General features: G+C 36.8%; 1 pseudogene; it reads right to left on the minus strand.

Annotated features, from left to right (window-relative positions):
* Positions 1–5,526: 5,526 nt before the first annotated feature.
* Positions 5,527–6,486, minus strand: LOC138090675 (olfactory receptor 5W2-like; annotated as a pseudogene).
* Positions 6,487–7,039: the final 553 nt, after the last annotated feature.

The following is a 7,039-nucleotide window of genomic DNA, read 5'->3' on the forward strand; positions in this document are numbered from 1 at the left end:
ATCTCTTTGGATTTTAAATGGGCTCCAATATTATAAAATGGAAATGCGATGAGAGACAAATTCGTCTGAGATAGACACATACCCTCTCTTATGTATGTGTCTTTGTGTGTGTGTCATGCTTGCAATGCCTATTTTTTTTTAATTGGAGTAAAATTGCTTTACAGTGTTATGTTGGTTTCTGCCATACAACAAAGCAACTCAGCCACAATTATAAACATATCACCTCCCTCTTGACTTGTATATATTTTTGATGTATATGAGAATAGAATGCATTTAATGAAATTCTTCTTAAGCCTAAATAGATATGACATTTTTTCACATGAGAATTAATTTGCAAGTTTTTATTTTTACTGTGGTAGTTGTATTATTTTTTAAACAAAATGAAACAAACCTTCAATTCATGTATACACTTATCCAATGATAAAAGGAGTAAAAGATTTTTTGTGAGCCAGTAAGAAAATAAAATCATTGAGAAGTTATACTGTGGTTATTAACAAGTTCAGGGAGATAGTTCCCAATCAGAGAAATCAATATCATTTCTGGCAAATAAATGCAGAGTTAATTTAATTGAGTAAGTAGGCATAAACATTTCACTTACAAATACATTTTTTCTTTCTCAAAAAGTTATTTCCTCTTATATTCTTTAAGATAGGACCTGGAAACCTACCTGAAATGGGCAGGTCTTGAGTAGCCAAATGATAATAAGCAGATGGTCTTTTATTTTACCAGGTATATGGGGACTTAAATCCCTCAGTTACTGCCCCTAGGTTTTGATGTTAGCAAACATTTCATTAATTATGTTTCTGCTTCTGTGTATTCCCCTGTGAATTCAGAAACAACTTTGCAAAGGCTGAGATTTAAAGCTTCACTATTGCTGCCAGATTGATCTATGATAGAAGAAAATAGCAATTTGTTTGTATGGAGTGCTTTGCAGTTACCCTGAAACTATCTCCTCCTTTTCCAGTCAAAGAGGAAACCTAATGAAACTCAAAAAGATCCTCCCTCCATCATTTTCAGCTCCTTTGGATTGGTCATGGTGTCTTTGAAACAGTCTCCTTTACTGGATTATTTAGGAATATGGCTACACTTTGACCATATTTTCTTTTTTATTGAAATACGAGGCATATACCATACAACTGATCTTTCTTATGTAAGTATGCGGTTCTTGTTTTTATTGTTTTTTATTATACTTTCAAGATTGTTTAATTATCTCCAGTATCTAAATCCAGAATATTTTCATCACTTCAATAAGAAACCCCCACCTGCTACCCATCAGTTCTCCTTCCTTAGCCCATAGTAACCACTAATTCTATGTGGTTCCCTATTATGGATGTCTCATACAAACAGAATCATGTGATACCTTTTTTTCTAATATGTTTTGTTCATATGTTTATTTTATTTTCCTGTCAGCCTTCTTTCCTTAAAGATAATGTTTTCAAGTTGCATCCATGTTGCTCCACTTATCAGTATTTTGTTTCATCATTTGGGGACAATATTTTATTTTAAAGATACAATACACTTTGTAGATCCCCTCATCAGTTAAGTGACTATCAGGTTTTTTCTACTTTTTATCTACTATATATAATGATGCTATAACATTAGTAACAATGCTACCTTTCAACATAGCTTTCATCACCACACACTGTCTTATTCTCATCCTACCACACTTTTTACAGGCATTTCATTGACTTTATGACTCCCTCACATTTCTTAAATAATGTACTTTTTCTTTCTGAATTACATTTTATTTATATAAGAATATTTATATTACATTTAAGACCTCAGGAATGAAATCAATGATTTTTTTTTCATTTCCTAAAATTTCTAGTGCAAGAATTTGAAAAGGTAATACTATCTAAATATTTATTTACTACTCTTTCTGTCTATTAAAGAAGAGGCTGAGGAACAAAAAATAAGAATGTAACTGTGATCAGAATTTTCTATTGATAAGCTCATATATGCAAAGATGACTCATTTTAAAAATTTTACACAAATGATTTTTCTAAATAAACAGGGTTCATAATTTTTTTAAGTTATTTGTTTTCTACTATCCACATTCATTCTATGAGACAGAAGTTTCAATATTACATCCTCCCAAATTCTCCCTTCTAGACAGCAATGGAACTCTTTCAGTCAGTCAGTTCAGCCACTCAATCGTGTCTGACTCTATGCTACCCCATGGACTGCAGCATGCCAAGCTTCCCTGTCCATCACCAACTCCGGGAGCTCGCTCAGACTCATGTCCATTGAATACGTGACTTTGATACCCAATAAAATAAAGTCTGTCACTGTTTCCATTGATTCCCCATCTATTTGCTATGAAGTGATGGGACCAGATGACATCATTTACTCAATGGACATGAGTTTGAGCAAGCTCTGGGAGTTTGTGATGGGCAAGGAAGCCTGGCATCCTGCAGTCCAGGGGGTTGCAAAGAGTCAGACATGACTAAGCATCTGAACTGAACTGAACTGACTTGGTGATGCCATCTAACCATCTCATTCTCTGTCATCCCCTTCTCCTCTGGCTTTCAATCATTCCCAGCATCAGGGTCTTTTCCAATGACAATCATAGTCATTGGACACTCATTTTCCAATGAGCCATAGTCCTGGTACCTTTGGATGTAGCCCAATCATACCAGATATGAATATCTTAGAGCAAACTTTGAGTATGAAGTTCCTTGGGCTGCAATGAGAGCAAAGCAGTCAATCCTAAAGGAAATTAGTCCTGAATATTCATTGGAAGAACTGATGCTGAAGCTGAAACTCCAATACTTTGGCCACCTAATGCAAAGAACTGACTCTTTAGAAAAGACCCTGATACTGAGAAAGGTTGAATGCAGGATGAGAAGGGGATGACAGAGGATGAGATGGTTGGATGGCAATCCAATGGACATGAGTTTGAGCAAGCTCTGAGAGATAATGAAGGACAGGGAGGCCTGGCATGCTGCAGTCCATAGGGTCGCAAAGGGTTGGACATGACTAAGTGACTGAACAACAACAAATCCTGCACTATAAATATGTACTGCAACTTCTTATCCATTCATGTGTTAACAGACATTTAGGCTACTTCTATGTCTTGGCTACTGTAAACAGCACTGCAGTGAACATTGGGGTACATATATCCTTTCAAACTACAGTTTTCTCTGAATATATGCCCTGGATTGGGATGGTTGCATCATGTGCTAGCTCCATTTTTGAGCTTTTAACAGACCTTCATACTGTTCTCCATAGTGGCTGTACCAGTTTACATTCCCACAACAGTGTAGGAGGTTTTTCTGTTCTGCACACCCTCCCCTGACCTGCCTCATGAGAAATCTGTATGTAGGTCAGGAAGCAACTGGACATGGAACAACAGACTGGTTCCAAATAGGAAAAGGAGTACATCAAAGCTGTATATTGTCACCCTGCTTATTTAACGTATATGCAGAGTACCATGAGAAAAGCTGGGCTGGATAAAACACAGGCTGAAATCAAGATTGCTGGGACAAATAATAATAATCTCAGATATGCAGATGACACCACCTTTATAGCGGAAAGCAAAGAAAAACTAAAAAACCTCTTGATGAAAGTGAAAGAGGAGAGTGGAAAAGTTGGCTTAATGCTCAACATTCAGGAAACAAAGATCATGGCATCCAGTCCCATCACTTCATGGCAAATAGATGGAGAAACTGTGGAAATAGTGGCTGATTTCATTTTTTAGGCTCCAAAATCACTGCAGATGGTGACTGCAGCCATGAAATTAAAAGCTGCTTACTCCTTGAAAGAAAATTTATGATCAACCTAGACAACATATTAAAAGGCAGAGACATTACTTTGCCAGCAAAGGTCCATCTAGTCAAGGCTATGGTTTTTCCAGTGATCACGTATGGATGTGAGAGTTGGACTAGAAAGAAAGCTGGAATAATTGATGCTTTTGAACTGTGGTGTTGGAGAAGACTCTTTGAGAGACCCTTGGACTGCAAGGAGATCCAACCAGTCCATCCTAAAGGAGATAAGTCCTGAGTGTTCATTGGAAGGACTGATGTTGAAGCTGAAACTCCAATACTTTGGCCATGTGGTGCGAAGAGCTGACTCATTTAAAAAGACCCTGATCCTGGGAAAGATTGAGGGCAGGAGGAGAAGGGGATGACAGAGGATTAAATGGTTGGATGGCATCACTGACTCAACGGACATGAGTTTGAGTAAGCTCTGGGAGTTGGTGATGGACACAGTGGCCTGGCGTGCAGCACCATGGGCCTGCACACAACTGAGCAACTGAACTGAAATGAACTGACACACTCTCCAGCATTTATTGCTTGTAGGCTTTTTACTGATGGCCATTTTAACCAGTGTGAGATAATATCTCTTTGTGGCTTTAATTTACTTTTCTTTAATGATTCACGTGTTGAGAATCTTTTCATGTGCCTCTTGGCCATCTGTATGTTTTGTTTGGAGAAATATCTATTCAGATTTTCTGTGCATATTTTTGTTTGGGTTGTTTGTTTTGTATACTGAGCTGCATTGCAACTGCTGCTGCCAAGTTGCTTCAGTCGTGTCTGATTCTATGCGACCCCATAGACAGCAGCCCACCAGGCTCCCCCTTCCCTGGGATTCTTCAGGCAAGAACACTGGAATGTGTTGCCATTTCTTTCTCCAACTGAGCTGCATTAGCTGTTTGTAAATTTTGGAATCAATCCCTAGTTGCTCACATCTTTTAAAATATTGTCTCCCATTCTATGTGTTGTCCTTTCATTGTGTTTATGCTATCCTTTGCTGTGCAGAAGTTTTTGTTGTTGTTTTATTTTAATTAGGTCCATTGGTTTATTTTTGTTTTTATTTCTGTTGCCTTAGGAGGTGGATACAAAAAAATAAATATTGCTGCGATGAATGTCAAAGACTGTTATGCCTATGTTTTCCTCTAAGAGCTTTGTAATACCTCATCTTATATTTATGTCTTTAATTCATTTTGCATTTATTTTTGTATACAGTGTTAGAGAATATTCTAATTTCATTCATTTACAAGAGCTGTACAATTTTTCCAGCACCACTTATTGGAGAGACTGCCTTTTCTCTTTTGATAATCTTGCCTCCGCTGGATTTATAGTCCTCAATTTTTATTTTAGAGTGATTTTGAGGCTTGTTAGGAATTACTTGACCATGTAGTTAATTAATACTTGCTATTAGCTCTAGCTTATAGTTATTAATATAGAAAATGCAGTGTGTATCATAGAATATAAAGGACCTAAATGTTCAATGATCTCTCAGTAAATATACAATAAATCTTAGTGTAATTGAAATAATATTTGAATTAAAGAATTAACCATAATATTTGACAAAATTGCAAAATTCTGGAAGTATTCAGCAAAGAGGAAGTGCTATACATTAGTTGTATATACACAATGAAGCATGCTGTTTTGGAACGGTAGTATTTTTAAAGATGACATTTTATTACAAATATTTATTTACTCCTTTAAAGTATTTTAAACAATTTCATTTCCCTTGGATCATGAATATAATTTTATGAACAACAGACATATGTATGTGTGTCTATATATTTATAGTACACCCTTTAAAACCACCTTTAATCTTCCAGTTTTTCAGGGCCTGTTTCACATCTTTGTTCTGTAGGCTGTATAACAGAAGATTTAACATAGGAATCACAAGGGTGTAGAACAATTAGGTCATTTTGTCTTGATCTGGACAGTAGGAAGTATTTGGCCTGAAATATAAGAAAAGTACAGTTTCCTAGAAAATTGTCACAACATTTAAATGAGAGGTGAGGGTGGAGAAAGTTTTGAACCTCCCCTCAGTAGAGTGGATCTTCAAGATTGATAGGATGATATGACAGTAAGAGAAAACGACTCCTGAAATGGCACTTAGCTCAATAAAACTCAAAACAGTGAATAATGCCCATTCATTGACCCATATATCAGAGTGGGAAAGGAAGAAAAGTGGAGGTAAGTCACAGAAGAAATGGTTAATCTCATTTGACCCACAGAAACATAGCAGAATGCTAATGTCGTGTGTATCAGAGCATCTGTCATCCCCACCAGGTAAACCCCAGCCACGAGCAGGGAGCACACCCTGCTGGACACGCTGACCACATAGAGCAAGGGGCTGCTGACGGGTTTGTACTGCTCATAGGCCACACTGCCAGCAGGAGACACTCAGAATTGGCAGAGATACAGAAGACCAAGAGTTGCACAGCAACAGCCATAGAAGGGGATTGATTTGTTCTTGGCAAATAGGTCCACGAGCATCTTGGGGTCAATTGCAGTGGAAAAAGCAGAGGACACAGAAGGAGAGGTGACCGAGGAAAAAGTACACGGGTGTGTGCATCTGGGGATCCATCTTAATCAGGAATATCATCCCAAGTTTTGCCAAGTGGCCAATGAGATAAACAATTAGAACCATGGTAAATATGGTCACTTTGTCCTCAGTGTTATCAGTAATTCCCAAGAAAATGAATCCAGTTACGGAGGAGCAATTCCCTCCATCCATTTTTCATTGTTCTTGTATGAGCTTTTAGAAAATGATCAAGAAAAGAACACATGGATGTGTAACACTTCTGCACATCTGCAATATATCATAAGATAGAACACAATTCTATCTGCAATTGTCTTTATATTCAGAAAATTATACATTCATGCGCACACTCTTTAAAAAGGCATAACTGTTATTACTCAATAAAAACAATGTCAGTGTATGACAAAACCAATACAGTATTGTAAAGTAAAATTTAAAAAAATAATAAATTTCAAAAAAAGAAAAAAAAAAAAACAAAGTTGCACTGAAGGACACACAGTTCCAAATGATTAAAAAAAAAAAACCTGGTATAGAACATTGGGAAATTGAACCAAATCTAAATGTAATTTGTGAGGCATGTTACTTTCTACAAGCTTGTCCCTGAGCCTTCCTTTCTTTACTTCAGAGAATACATTTGATGAATTTACCTGTCTTCTCCTCTTCAAAATAATGTGGGTGAGACTCTAATATTAGAGATATCTGGCTGTAAGTGTCAGGACTAAGCATTTTCTATGAATATTCATGTGGATGCAAA

The sequence above is a fragment of the Capricornis sumatraensis genome, chromosome 14 (genome assembly GCF_032405125.1).
Source record: "Capricornis sumatraensis isolate serow.1 chromosome 14, serow.2, whole genome shotgun sequence".
In the NCBI taxonomy this organism is placed as follows: domain Eukaryota; kingdom Metazoa; phylum Chordata; class Mammalia; order Artiodactyla; family Bovidae; genus Capricornis; species Capricornis sumatraensis.